General features: G+C 46.8%; 1 protein-coding gene across 13 annotated transcripts in view; it reads right to left on the bottom strand.

Moving 5' to 3' along the window:
* Positions 1-14835, bottom strand: part of RIMBP2 (RIMS binding protein 2) — a 247362-nt gene that overhangs the window by 136025 nt on the left and 96502 nt on the right. The window lies entirely within an intron of this gene.

The raw sequence follows: 14835 nt of genomic DNA, 5'->3' as shown, positions 1-14835 counted from the left end.
ATTGAATTCCAGCAGATGTGAGAAGAAGCCTATTTTTTAAAAAAAAAAACAAAAAACACCATCCAGCCCCTCAAACAATGGAAGGTTTTTAAAAACGGTATTTCCACTTGGAATGTGTCTTCACAATAGCTTCCCACAGTTTTCAGTATTTTGCTGTAGAATCAAACCAAATTATGTTACAGAAGATGGGTTGCCAGCTCTGGGTTGGAGGTTTGGGAGGTGGGGCTCAGGGAAAAAGGGGTTTGGGGTTAGAAGGGCCTCAAGGGGGCATAATGCCACAGACTCCACCTTCCAAAGAAGAAGAAGAAGACATTGGATTTATATTCCGCCCTCCACTCAGAGTCTCAGAGCGACTCACAATCTCCTTTACCTTCCTCCCCCACAACAGACACCCTGTGAGGTAGGTGGGGTTGTGAGAGCTCTCACAAAAGCTGGCCTTTCAAGGACAGCTCTGCTAGAGCTGTGGCAGCTGCAAGTGGAAGAGTGGGGAATCAAACCCAGTTCTCCCAGACAAGAGTCCACGCACTTAACCACTACACCAAACTGGCTCTCATTTTCTGCTGTTTTCTCCAGGGGGGACTGATCTCTGTAACTTGGAGACCAGTTGTAATTCTGGGAGGACTCTAGTCCCTACCTGGAGGACAGTAACCGTAACAATCTGGCACCTGGGGCATGAAGCTGAGCTCTGGTCATGAGAGAAAATTTCCTCAAATCCAAAATCCACAAGAGGTCATGTGACATTCTGTGGCCCTTCTAAAGCTACCATCAGGCCTGTCAGCCAGGCAGACCAAAAGGGAATCCTATCTGGAGCAGACACTAGAACAGGGGTGTCAAGCACACAGCCCAGGGGCCAAATCAGTCCCCCAGAGGGCTCCTATCAGGCCTACAAGCGATTCTGCTTCCTTCTCCCTCTCTCTTGCTTCCTTCAGTTCTCAGACACTGTTAAATAAAATATTGCAAGAGTGCTAATCTTTTAAGCATGTTTTCTTTACAGTTTTTTTTAAAATCTTTAATTGTGTTTGTCTGGCTGAAACCAGACGGCCCGAAGAAAGCCAGCTGGAAGAAGAGTGCCCCGGAGCTTCCAGACAGCCCTGGAAGAAGAGGTGGGTCTTGGACAGTCGGGGACCATCTGGAACACTCACGCATTCCACTCACAGCTCCCTGGGTGCTCTTAAGGTGGCCTCCGGCCTTCCAGATGGCTGGGCGCCACCTCGGAGCCACCCCAGTGAAAAGGGACCACTTTCCAAGTGGTGCCTTTTGGAGGCGGTTGGAGCATCCTCGAGGACGGGTTAAGTGCGGGACAGGGGTGGGTGGCAGATGTTGCCGTCTGGATGGTTATTTTGGATCGACTTCAGAGGCGTCTCTGAGTCGACCCAAAGTGCCAGTCTGTAATCAGCCACAGTGTCCTTTATAAAGTTTATGTCTCCACTACCTGGAGTTGCATTTCGTCACACACATGGCCCAGCCTGGCAAGGTCTCATTTATGTCAGATCCAGCCCTCATAACAAATGAGTTCCACCCTTGCACTAGAACAACTGATGGCCCCTCCCCCAAATGTTGCTCTAGGGTTGCCAACTCTGGGTTGGTAAATTCCTGGGATTTGGAGGCAGAGCCTGAGGAAGACTCCATTTGGAGACCTCAATGGGGCCACCCTCCAAGGAAGCCATTTTCTCCAATCGTCGCCTGGAGAACAGTTGTAATGCCGGAGGTTCTCCAGCCACCACTTGGAGGTTAGGAGGCGCCTCCATGCAACTACATCTATGGACTATTCTTGTATTTTTTATTATTCCCATCCTCCACTCCCAAATCTCCAGGAATTTCCCAACACATAGTTGGCAACCCTAGCTCTTTGTAAGCATATGGCTCTTGGGACAGAAAACAACCACACAGCAAATCAGCGAATAATTCATCCACGAAGATGCTAAAAGTCAGTAATGGACAGCCAAATAAAATACATGCTGGTCCAAAAATATAAACAGTCTCCAAGGCAAATGATCCTGCAACCGAGAACGTATTTCGTTATTAGATTTTTTTAAAGTCACCATTCACACAGAGGGTCTCACATGACTTACAACACTTAAATGACACCCTAACAGGTAAGTTAAAAACCAACAAAAGATATGTAACTCCACACCACACCACAAAAAACCAGCCCCAAATGCCTGGTCAAACTCCAAAGGCCAACCTGAACAATTTTTCCTTGCAAGACTTGTAGAAACCACAAGAAACTGAAAGAAAAAAAACCATTTAAATTGAGACCAGAACCACACATTGGGTTGGATCGAGAATCAACTGGCAATTTCTACCAATTCTCACTTACTGCTAAAGACCCCTTCACCTCATTCCTAGGGTTGCCAGGTCTGAGTTGGAAAATACCCAAACGCCTGGTCAACCTCCAAAGGCCAACCTGAACAATTTTTCCTTGCAAGACTTGTAGAAACCACAAGAAACCGAAAGAAAAAAAAAACATTTAAATTGAGACCAGAACCACATATTGGGATGGATCCAGAATCAACTGGCAACTTCAACCAATTCTCACTTCCTGTTAAAGACCCCCTCACCTCATTCCTAGGGTTGTCAGGTCTGAGTTGGAAAATACCTGGAACTTTGGGGGTGGGTTCAGGAGACAATGGGATTTGGAGAAAGGAGGGGTCCCAGCATGACACAGTGCCATAGAGTCTACCTTTCAAAGCAGCCATTTTCTACAGAGGAGCTAATCTCTGCCAGCTGGAGATAGGGTTGCCAGGTCTGTGTTGGAAAATCCCTGGAGACTTTGGGGGTGGATCCAGGAGAGGGTGGGGTTTGGGGAGGGGAGAGACCTCAGCATGGTGAATTCCACAGAGCCCACCCTTCAAAGCAGCCATTTTCTCCAGGGGAGCTAATCTCTGCTAGCTGTAGATAGGGTTGCCAGGTCTGTGTTGGAAAATACCTGGAGACTTTGGGGGTGGATCCAGGAGAGGGTGGGGTTTGGGGAGGGGAGAGACCTCAGCATGGTGCAATGCCACAGAGTCCACCCTTCAAAGCAGCCATTTTCTCCAGGGGAGCTGATCTCTGCCAGCTAGAGATCACTTGTAAAAGCAGGAGATCTCCAGGCCTCACCTGGAGGATAGCAACCCGCCCTGGGATCCCCTAGTCTCCCCCTCCCTGGGAGCAGCATTTCCTGGAGATTGGTGGCATGCAGTGGGTAGGGAAGGAAGCATGAACACGACTGAAATTTTCCCTCTGGAGCCAACCCTTTACATTTAGTTCCATGATCATTTTTAAAAGATGCCCCCCCCCCACTCTCAAATGCAGCCACAGGGGGAGAGGAGGCCTTTTCACCCCCACCATTTTCCTGCTGAATTATCCTTAACCTCGTTAGGGAAGAAATACAGGCATCTCCATACTTATTTTTTTTCCCTAGGAGGCATAAAAGCTAGCAGGGACGGCTTTCTTGAGAGGGGAAATGACAGGGCAGGAGGGGTTAAAGAGTTCCTTCTCATCTCTCCCCCCCCCCCACCCCTAGCATGGCTGTTTCTCTCCAAAAGCAGCCCCAGCGGCTGAATTCTGAAGAAGAAAGAAAAGCCTTTTGAAACGATCAGGCAACTAAATGTAGCGTGCGCTTCCACCCTGAGGCCTATGACAAATATCAAGCTATCAATGCTGCGTCTGGGGTTACGGTCACAATAGCGAGATGGTACAGAGTCGTTGACATTGTTTGACTGCTATAGAGATAACAGCTTTCCAAGTCAGGGGGGAAGAACTTAATCTCCCTCTGTGGGATTTTTTAGACCATGTTATTTCCCTATTGATCCAACACCAGCGCACAGAATTACATAAATGAAAAGAGACGGGTCCTTGCCCCGAGGAAATTACAATCTGATACTACATGGGCAAACAACAACAGAGAGAGGGGAAATGTCAGAGAGGTCAGCCTAATGAAATATGAGCAATGGCAGTCCCGATAAATTTATTCTTAGGGGTGAGGATTAGGTTTGCCTGCCCCCCCCCCCGCCGGCTAATGGCAGGGTGGGGGGATGTATTTTATTTATTTATTTATTTATTTGATTTATATCCCGCCCTCCCTGCTGAAGCGGGCTCAGGGCGGCTCACAACATAAAATCCCACAAACAATTAAATTAATAAGTATTAAAATTACACATTCAGTAATAAAATAGATATGCAATGATTAAAACAGATTAGGATTGCTGGCTCTGGTTTCAGGATGGAGCCTGGAGATTTGGGGATGGAGCCCAAAGAGGACTGGAACCTCAGTGGGGTACAATCAGGGCTTTTTATGTAGAAAAACCCCAGCAGGAACTCATTTGCATATTAGGTCACACACCGCTGACATCAACATTGTTTTGCATAGAGCTTTTTTGCAGGAAAAGTCCAGCAGGGACTCATTTGCATATTAGGCCACACACCCCCGACATCACCATTGTTTTGCATAGAGCTTTTTTGTAGGAAAAGTCCAGCAGGGACTCGTTTGCATATTAGGCCACACCCCCTAACATCACCATTGCTTTGCATAGAGCTTTTTTGTAGAAAAGGCCCAGCAGGGACTCATTTGCATATTAGGCCACACTCCCATGATAGCATCATTGTTTTGCATAGAGCTTTTTTGTAGAGAAAGCCCAGCAGGGACTCATTTGCATATTAGACCACACCCCCTGACTGCAAGCCAGCTGGAACTGCGTTCCTGCTCAAAAAAGCCCTGGTTACAATGCTATAGTGTCCACCAGCCAAAGCTTCCATTTTCTCCAGGGAAAGTGATCTGGAGTTGAGCTGTAATTCCAGAGGATCCCCAGGCCTTACCTGGAGACTGGCATCCCTAGCACTAAAGATTAAGGAGTTCATTCAATAGAAGCCTTTCGGAAAAGGGTGGATTTTGATGAAGGATTTGAAGAGAAGCAGTATCCTGCAGGTAGCTTGGAAGGGATAGATCCTGCTTCCCAGTGCATGCTGTACTTGGTACTCGGGGCCTGTTTTGAAGAACACTTTCTTGCAAGGACTTGCAGGCTGTAGACTTCTGGCGCCCCTCCCCACCCCCCGCACTGATAACCTCACCGAACCACATGGGGGCGCCCAGGCCTCGGATTCAGCGGGAGCTCACAGGAGCGCAGCTCCTGAACCTTTCTGACAGTTCCACCTCCTCCTTCCCACCTTGTTCATTGAATAGCAGGTGCAGCTGCATAACAATCCCTGGATGAGCTCCACCACCTGTTTTTCTACAAAACAACCCCTGGGGGTGCCCAATTTGGTGCCCCCAGAAGGCCAGCACCCTAGGCAATCACCTAGTTTGCCTAGCGGCAGGGCCACTCCTGCTTTCTTCTCGACTCTGCACCTCTGTGCAAAAAGAGCCGGAAAAGATATTGAATGCAAAAAGAACCGCCTTTTAAAAATGTTTCAGGAGACAGCATTTCCTCCGCTCTCACGCATGTTCCCAAACGATCTTTGGCTTTTCGTTTTCTGTGCCCGCTTGTCATACCCAAGGATGGGTGACGTGCTTGTCCTTTCCAAAAAGTTAATTATACCTTGATGCATCCTCATCACCGAGTCAAACGAGGTCGGCCGTTTCACCTACTCCCATCGATCCCTCCACCCTGCTCCCCAGCCCGGCAGCTGTTGACAAAGACAAGGGAGCTGGAGAGATTAAGTGTTCATCCAGCCAGTTACGATGAGCCACTGTACACAACCCTTAGAGAAGAGAAATGCTGGTCAAACATTACCGGGTTGGATGGCTCGCATGTAAATAAATAGCAAAGGCTGCCAGTGGTCGTCCAGGTTTTGATATCGTTTTCAGTCCCCAATGAATACAACTCTGCCAGCTCTTCCTTGATAAAATCCGTGCCCAGTTCCAAACCTGTGTGTTTGCAAACAGAGGCGAACGCAGGAAACAAAAGAGGCTTAACGTAACGGCATTCCACCCAGAAATTAAACTGCAAATGGGTGCAAGAGCTCCAGTGAGCTGTTCAGAATTGGCAGAATTTTCGTTTCAAGGCCACGAGAGAACCAACCGGCTCAGTGAGTATTTTTAAACAAAATTCAGATCGAATGTTAAAATAGCCAAACATCTGAAGACATCGTTTTTTACCTCTGTGGGAACAAAACATATATCCTCAAGGGGCATAGTTATAAAGGCATGCTAGTTGCCCCATAGCTAGAACATGTCGGACAACCCTCAAAGACAACTTGGTAGCCTTAGTAATATTTAAAACAAAGCAAATAATAGCAAAAAAACTTTCCCCCAAATGATTGCAAACACTTTGAAGATGCTGCCCGCACAGAAGACACCAGGAGCACATTCGGGGTGCCAACTCTGGTTTGGGAAATACCTGGAGATTTGGGAGGTGGGGCCTGAGAAGGGCAGGTTTTGGGGAGATGAGGGACTTCAATGGGGTATAATGCCATCAAGTCTGCCTTCCCAAGTGATCATTTTCTCCAGGGAAATTGACTGCATGGAGCTCAATTTTAATTCCATGAGATTTCCAGCCACTGCATGGAGCTTGGCTACCCTAGGCACAGCCCAAAGCCCCCAAGGGCCCACAGTACAAAACCCCTGAAGTACTGCTATTCAGAAAAAAAAGAAGACAACTGCAGATTTATACCCTGCCCTTCTCTCTGTGAGGTGGGTGGCTCTCACAGCAGCTCTCACAGCAGCTGCTCTTTTAAGGACAACTCTGCGAGAGCTATGGCTGACCCAAGACCATTCCAGCAGGTGCAAGTGGAGGAGTGGGGAATCAAACCCGGTTCTCCCAGATAAGAGTCCACACACTTAACAACTTCACCAAACTGGCTCTCAGGTGACAGACACCCTGTGAGGTGGGTGGGGGCTGAGAGGACTTTCACAGCAGCTGCCCTTTCAAGGACAACTTCTGCAAGACGTCTGGCTGACCCAAGGCCATTCCAGCAGGTGCAAGTGGAGGTGTGGGGAATCAAACTCGGTTCTCCCAGAGAAGAGAGCTACGGCTGACCCAAGGCCATTCCAGCAGGTGCAAGTGGAGGAGTGGGGAATCAAACCCGGTTCTCCCAGAGAAGAGAGCTACGGCTGACCCAAGGCCATTCCAGCAGATGCAAGTGGAGGAGTGGGAATCAAACCCGGTTCTCCCAGAGAAGAGAGCTATGGCTGACCCAAGGCCATTCCAGCAGGTGCAAGTGGAGGAGTGGGGAATCAAACCCGGTTCTCCCAGAGAAGAGAGCTCTGGCTGACCCAAGGCCATTCCAGCAGCTGCAAGTGGAGGAGTGGGGGAATCAAACCCGGTTCTCCCCGATAAGAGTCCGCTCACTTAACCGCTACACCAAACTGACTCCCCCCCGCTTTGCTTGTGGTGTTCCAATTTGAATAGGAAGTCAAGGCATCCACAAATCCGGACAGGCAAAATCTCTTAATGCACTTCAGCAGAGTACATTCGAGAACAGAGCCTATAACTTAAAAAAAAAAATTACCTTATACATCAGGTGCATCTTTGGGGAAAGAAAGCCTGAATTGCTTCCAAGGTTTGAAAGAAATGCACTTTAAAAATTCTTTACCAGGTCAACAGACTGAAAATGCATGGGGTGGGAGGGGGGGAGGGGAGGGGATGGCGGGTAGATTTAATGCAATCTGACACCTTTATCTGGCAGCCAAGTTCCCCATTGCCTAGAGTTCAACATCTGTTTTCCTGTGTTCAAGTTAACTCTATTTTTTCCATCTGATAACGAAATGTGTGTATGGCTCAACTGTAAGCAGTTCGGCGTGCTTCGCTAATGCTTTATTAATTACAGCCTTCTTCAAAAGTTATAGATAACGTGGTACTTGTCCAAAGTCTGATTTTTTTTCTTTCTGGCAACAGGATTTTCTTTAAATAACAGAATTCTGCATTTCCCTCAAGGGCAAGTGGGAAACTGTCATGATTGGCCAACCTGAACGGGAGCTTCACTGGCCAAATGCCGTAAACTGTCAACAAAGGGATATGGAGATAGTCTCTCAGGTGCACAGCTGTGTTAGTATGCAGCAGTCCAGCAAAATTCGAATCCAGAAGCACTTTAAAAACTAACAGGGCTTTTTTTTTGTAGCAGGAACTCCTTTGCATATTAGGCCACACAACCCTGATGTATAGAGTTGTCAAGTCCCCCGTGGTCTCTGGCGGGGGACTTTTATGCAGGCATGGTGTGCTGATGTCGTTCATAAGTGACGTCATTGTGCTGGTGATGTTGCACACCAGCCGCTTTAGAGCTTCCAGGAAAGCTCTATGGTTTTCCCAGATGCTCTAGCATTTGGGAGGAAATCTCTATGGTAACCACTGCAGGCTGGTGGGTTGGGGACCCTCAAAATGGGAGAAACCCTGCCCTGCCTGGGAGCTTGGCAGCCCTGCTGATGTAGCCAATCTCCTGGAGCTTACAGTAGACCCTACACTAAGAGCCCTGTAAGCTCCTGGAGGATTGGTTACATCAGGGGTGTGTAGCCTACTACGCAAAGGAGTCCCTGCGACAAAAAAAGCCCTGAAGACCAACATGATTTCCAGGGCTTAAGCTTTTGAGAGTCAAACTTCCTTCATCAGATCCAATTAGAGTAGCCAACCTCCAGGTAGAGGCTAGGTATCTCCTGGGATTACAACTGATCTCTAGAGACAGAGATCAGTTCACCTGGACAAAATGGCCACTTTGGAAGGTAGACATTATATCCCTTTGATGTTCCTCCCCTCCTCAAACCCCACTCTTCAAATCTCCAGGTATTTCCCAAGCAGAACTGGCAACCCGAGACACAAGAGATCCCTTACACCCTGGAGACCTTGTAATTCCTTAAGGTGCCTCTGGACTTTAAGGGGACATGGAGAGAAACTTCAGCAACAGGGTTGTAAGACCTCCCCTTTCCAGGCAGCTGGTGGCAGGTTTGAGTTAGGGTTTAACGCGGAGATCACAACCCAACACTTTGCAAGTTATTTGGAAGGATTCCTGAAGGCCATTGAAATAGGCACTGCAGGAAGGGATTCATATCTATTTATACGGTATGTCACCAATGCACATATCAAATGGTGGCAGCTTTTTTTTGTAGCAGGAACTCCTTTGCATTTTAGGCCACACATCCCTGATGTAGCCAATCCTCCGAGAGCTTACAGTAGGCTCTGTACTAAGAACCCTGAAAGCTCTTGAGGTCTGGGCACATCAGGGGTGTGTGGTCTAATATGCAAAGGAGTCCTGCTACGTAAAGGCCTTGGTGGTGACTAAGGCTGATTCCCCACTAGCCTTGCCCTGGTCTCATAGCTCCTTTTTCCTGCAGTGCTTCTGCCCGATTTTGCACACAGCTGCCGCAGAACTGCAACTTAGCCACAGCCTCGTTTCCCAAGTTCTCCCCCAAAGTGGTTCTTTTTTAGAGAATCCTGCAGCTGCAGAGGGAATTTGGGAAAGAGGTGTGGTAAGTTGCAGCTTCGTGCTAGTGTGTGCAAAATTGGGCAGAAGCACTGCAGGAAAAAGGTGTATGAGACCAGGGCAAGGCTAGTGGGGAATCAGTCTAAAATATTTTTCTACCCAAACAGAACTGGTGTTGTGTAGTGGTTAGAGTTAAATGATGGCAAACCACCTCTATTAGTCTCTTGCCTTACAAACCCCACAAGGAAAAGGAAAGGTCCCCTGTGCAAGCACCAGTCATATCCGACTCTGGGGTGACGTTGCTTTCACAACGTTTTCACTGCAGACTTTTTACGGGGTGGTTTGCCATTGCCTTCCCCAGTCATCTACACTTTCCCCCCATCAAGCTGGGGACTCATTTTACTGACCTTGGAAGGATAGAAGGCTGAGTCAACCTCGAGCCGGCTACCTGAAAACTCAGCTTCCACCAGGGATCGAACTCCGGTCGTGAGCAGAGCTTAGGACTGCAGTACTGCAGCTTTAACACTCTGCGCCACGGGGCTCTTAACCCCACAAGAGGTTGCCATAAATTGGCTACAACAATGTGACGATGTCACTTTTCACTCCCACCACAACCGCCACCATCACCACGCTGCTTGCCTATTTGTGGTCCTCCCCGCTACGTTTTCCCTGCGGGGAAAACACAGCTGGGAAGGGCAATTTCAAATGGAAAAATGATGGGAAGGGAAAGGGTAAAGCCCCCCTTTGACCCATCCCATTCTCAGCCTCCAAGTCCTGCTTTTCACTTAAGATAATAATTGGAAGAAAATAAGAATTTTCACTGTTCCATTGACTTCTGTTCTCAGCATGAGGCCCTTTTCGCTAGTCTTGAAGTCCCAACAAACTCCTGATCACACCCTGCTCTGGAACCAGCCCTGACTTCGCTTACTTCGCTTACGGAGTCTTCTGATTTCAAAATGCAATAATGCTGATCGGAAAGAGGTAGCATGAAATGTAGGTCAAGCCACCAAAGGGCACCGCAAATGGTGACATTTCAAAGACTTGGCATTACAAGCCAAGCGAGAAGTCGGCTCTGCCGCCGCTGGTCTGGCAACATGAGGCAGGTTTTTATTTAGAACTCATCTGCCTTTTAAATCAGCTTGTTCCGCAATTAGGACTGCTTTGTAAGATGCAAATGAAAACATGTCCTAATACAAAAAAAAGGATCGACAGAATATGAGGCTCTTGTACCTTAATCATAGCCTAAAGTAAATCTTAGGGTCTGCAGGACATAACCACTGTGAAAACAGCCAACTCATCTCCTAGAGCTGCTTCTCTCTAACCATGGTTGTGTCTCACATATATGTTGTGAAGATGTTTCAGCCTTCACACATTCATCTCCACACTTCTCAGGCTGCAGCAGGAGGAGTATCAGGGGAGGGGGGATCAGCATCGCGCCAACCAGGGGTCATTTCGTAGAAAAAGAGGCGCCAGAGCTCATTAGCACAGCTGGTTTGTATAACTCATTTGCATATGCCACACACCCCTGATACCACCAGAAAGAAAGAAGAAGAAAGAAAGAAAGAAAGAAAGAAAGAAAGAAAGAAAGAAAAGAAAGAAAGAAAGAAAGAAAGAAAGAAAGAAAGAAAGAAAGAAAGAAAGAAAGAAAGAAAGAAAGAAAGAAGGTGTACTGAATTATAGCTGCTCAGCATCTACCTTAAAATGCTTCTTGAATTAGAATGGTTATAAGAAAACCTTTCTCCCATCATACCTTTCAAATTACTTTCTCCTATGTGGACACAGTGGCGTGATGAAGATTTCTATCTGTCTGCCTTTATGTTTGGGTTATTTTCCCATGTCTTGTGGGTAAAAAATATTAGAAAGTTTGTCAAATCTTAGAATTCAGCGGAATTCTCAAAGGCGGTTTGAACGATGAAGGCTGGGGGGGGGGCGGGGGGAAAGAAAAAAACAACACAATAAAATTTAGAGGTTCCGGATCTCCACTCCTGTGAGCTCCTACCTAAAATGAGGCCCAGTGCCAACGCTGTGATGTCACTTCTGGTGCAAACCTGGAAGTGATGCCACCGCAATGCAGGAAGAGTCCAGGATTCAACTGAAACTAGATGGCCCTGCCCTTATGTGGTGACCCCGCTTCTGCCTTTGTCCCTTCAGTGATGTTGTGGTATTTGTGTGACTCTGATTGTCAAGACACCACTCTCCACATTTCCCCCCACCCACACTATTCTGACCCATGGCAGTTTCACTTTGCATTTGTAGCTACTTGACTTGGCCTCAATGCATTTCTCAAGTTCCTTTCGAAAGCCATCTGAAAGTGATGGTGCTCACCACATCTTGCAGCAGCAAGTGACATATTTTAGTAGTAGCAGTAATAGTAGTAGCTGTTATTTGCCATCAACTCATGGGAACCCCGTAGGGTTTTCAAGGCTTTTGCTCAACAAGGTTTCTTGATGGGCCACTGGCTGCGCAAAGATTTTAAAATATTGCTTTAGCAGCAAATCCCATCACAGCATGAGGATCTCCACTGGGTGACTGAAGCAATTTTACAGCTGGCTCCACCCCCCGTGGCAGATATTTTGTGGCAGCCATTTTGTGATTGGATCCACCAAGCTTTGCCAGAATTGCTTCCGTAGCTGTTTTCTATGGCCCCCAACAAGAACCATTGGGTTGAAATTAAATCAGAAGAGTTTTTGGCCAGACATTAGGAAGAAGAACCGTGGTTTATTCCAGGGTGAGAGATTTTGAAGAAAATAAAGACCATGCAGAGAGCATTACCACTGAACTGTAACAAGAGGCTGATAACCTTAAAGGAAAAGGAATACTCCTGAGGAAGCTTTTTTGACAAAATGAGCCTATATCTGGGTGCTCATTGGGTAGACCTTTCTTGTAATACTGCAAAGTTGTACTTCTTCATAACGTGTACGAAGAATTACATGACTTTAAAAAAAAGTTTTACTAAACGCTGTTAGCCAATATATCACAGTGTTTGTTTTTTTGCACTGCCTGATTCTGTGGACTTAGGCAGATCATGTGAAGGAGGGCAGGAAGGGTTGCATCAGTACTTAGTTCTCATGGCCATTTCTTAAATACTCAGGGGATGCTGTTCACCACTTTGGGATCAGGCAGCAATTTTGCTCTAGGTCAGTTTGGCAAACGATCCTGGAGGGGTTTTTTTTTCTGCCATCTTCTGGGTGTGAAGCAGATGTCACTGGGAGTGTGGGGGGAGGTATCTGTGGATTGCGCAGGCGGTTGGACTAGTTGACCTTGGGAGTCCCTTCCAACTCTATGATTCTAATTCCAAAAGTGCTCAGAAAGGTTGGGAACACCTGCTCTAACCACTGTACCATCCTTAGACTCCCTTATGGACCATGCATGCTGCCTTCTGGATCACAATCGCTCCAAACACGTCATGCATTTTCCTCCATGTCTAAGGCCTAGAATCTTTTCTTTATTGTCAGTGGTTGCTTAATTTTTTTTTTTTTAACAAAAGCTCATTCTCCCCCCTCCCCCCCAGCATACTAAGTTTCTTTTTCAACAGGAGGTTCTATTCTGAAAGGCAAACCTTAGTGGTGAAACAGCCTACTACGTCTAAACAAGTCATACCTCTGCATAGTGGAAAGAACTAGAAAGCAGGTAGGAAGGGAAATTCATTTTCTGGTAATTAAAGTGCAGGAGAGAAAGATTAAATTTGCGCACACTTTTTTTTTTTAAGCTGCTCTCAAGCTCTCAATCTTTTATATTTAAATTTCTAAGTACCATATGCTCTGTTGATACCTGGGGAATCTCTCAGTCTCTGGTACTTCTTTTTTTTTACTCCATTAAATCAGGGATGGATAACTGCGAGACCAGAATCCAGAACCACCTTTCCTTTTATGCCTATCCCAAGATGGTCTTTGCATACAAAAAAAAAAAAAAATCACAAAAGGAAATGCGAACTTCCCGTGTTCTTGCAAATGCCTTTATTTTCACACTAAGGATGCTTCCAGCAAAGCACTTCTGAAAGAGCTTCTCTGCTTGCTGTAAATTAGAATTGATTCATTATGCAATAATGAGTCCTGAGCTGGCTTCTGCAATTGGGGGTTGGGGGGTGGGATGCTCCCTATCACATCAGATCTGGTTGTATTTGTTAAAAAAACAGCTGTAATAAGGGGGGGGAGTTGTAGCAGGAACTCCTTTGCATATTAGGCCGCACCCCCTGATGTAGCCAATCATCCAAGAGCTTACAGAAGGCCCTGTAATAAGAGCCCTTTTAGCTCTTGGAGGATTGGCTACATAAGAGGGGTGTGGCCTAATATGCAAAGAAGTTCCTGCTACAAAAAAGCCCTGGTTGTAGTTCAAATGTCTTCAGACCAGACTAGTTACGGGGGAAGGAAAGAATGCCAGCAACTCACTGGGATTGTGTAATCAGGGAACCCAGTTCTGGGCACTCTGGCACCTGCCAACACTTTCCCCGGTGCCCACCAAGTGTTTTTCCAAAGTAGGCAGGGGCAGGTAAGGCTAAGTTTGCCAGGTCTGGGATGGGAAATACCTGAGGGTTTTTTGGGGGGTAGCGCCTGGGGCTATAATGCCATAGAGTCCACCCTCCAATCAAGCTCCGATGACTTTTGTAAACAGAGGAAATGTTATCCCTAAAATGGCAGAGGTGTGCCCGTGTTGGACCTATGAGAGCAGCCCTGCTAGAATCATTTAATCCAGTCCCCTGTTTCATTCAGTAGGCTACATGTTTGCTTCTGGGAGGCCAGCAGAGAGGTCCAAAGCCTCCTGTTCCTACTTTATAGACATTCAGGGCACAGAGGAGCCATTTAGCCATCGTGGCTAGTAGCCAGCCACTGATGGACTCTCCGCCAAGAATTTGTCTAACGTACTTTTAAAGCCATCTAAGATAGTGGCCATTATGACATCCTTCAACAGAGTTCCACAAGTTAACAGCATATGCAGGCTTGCCATTTGTCTTGATATGGTGATAACACTAAGGAGTGGAAGAAAAACAACAACAACCTATACTCTAGGACTTTCTCCATGTCTATATGGTCTTTACCATAGAGATTAGGAAAAATTCCTAGAGGGTCATCTGGATGTGATGTCCCATGGGATTGTTCATTCCTGCTCATCTGTCTGTCTAACATATTTTTATCCTAGGCTGCAAACATGGTCCTCCCCCTTTTTTTTAAGAACATAAGAGAAGCCATGTTAGATCAGGCCAATGGCCCATCCAGTCCAACATTCTGTGTCACACAGCGGCCAAATATACACACACACACACTGTGGCTAATAGCCACTGATGGACCTCTGCTCCATATTTTTATCTAATCCCCTCTTGAAGGTGGCCATGCTTGTGGCCGCCACCACCTCCTGTGGCAGTGAATTCCACATGTTAATCACCCTTTGGGTGAAGAAGTACTTCCCTTTATCCGTTTTAACCTGTCTGCTCAGCAATTTCATCGAATGCCCACGTGTTCTTGTATTGTGAGAAAGGGAGAAAAGTACCTCTTTCTCTACTTTCTCCAT

This window comes from Heteronotia binoei, chromosome 11, assembly GCF_032191835.1.
Source record: "Heteronotia binoei isolate CCM8104 ecotype False Entrance Well chromosome 11, APGP_CSIRO_Hbin_v1, whole genome shotgun sequence".
NCBI lineage: Eukaryota > Metazoa > Chordata > Lepidosauria > Squamata > Gekkonidae > Heteronotia > Heteronotia binoei.
This window is presented reverse-complemented; position numbering and strand designations above follow the sequence as displayed.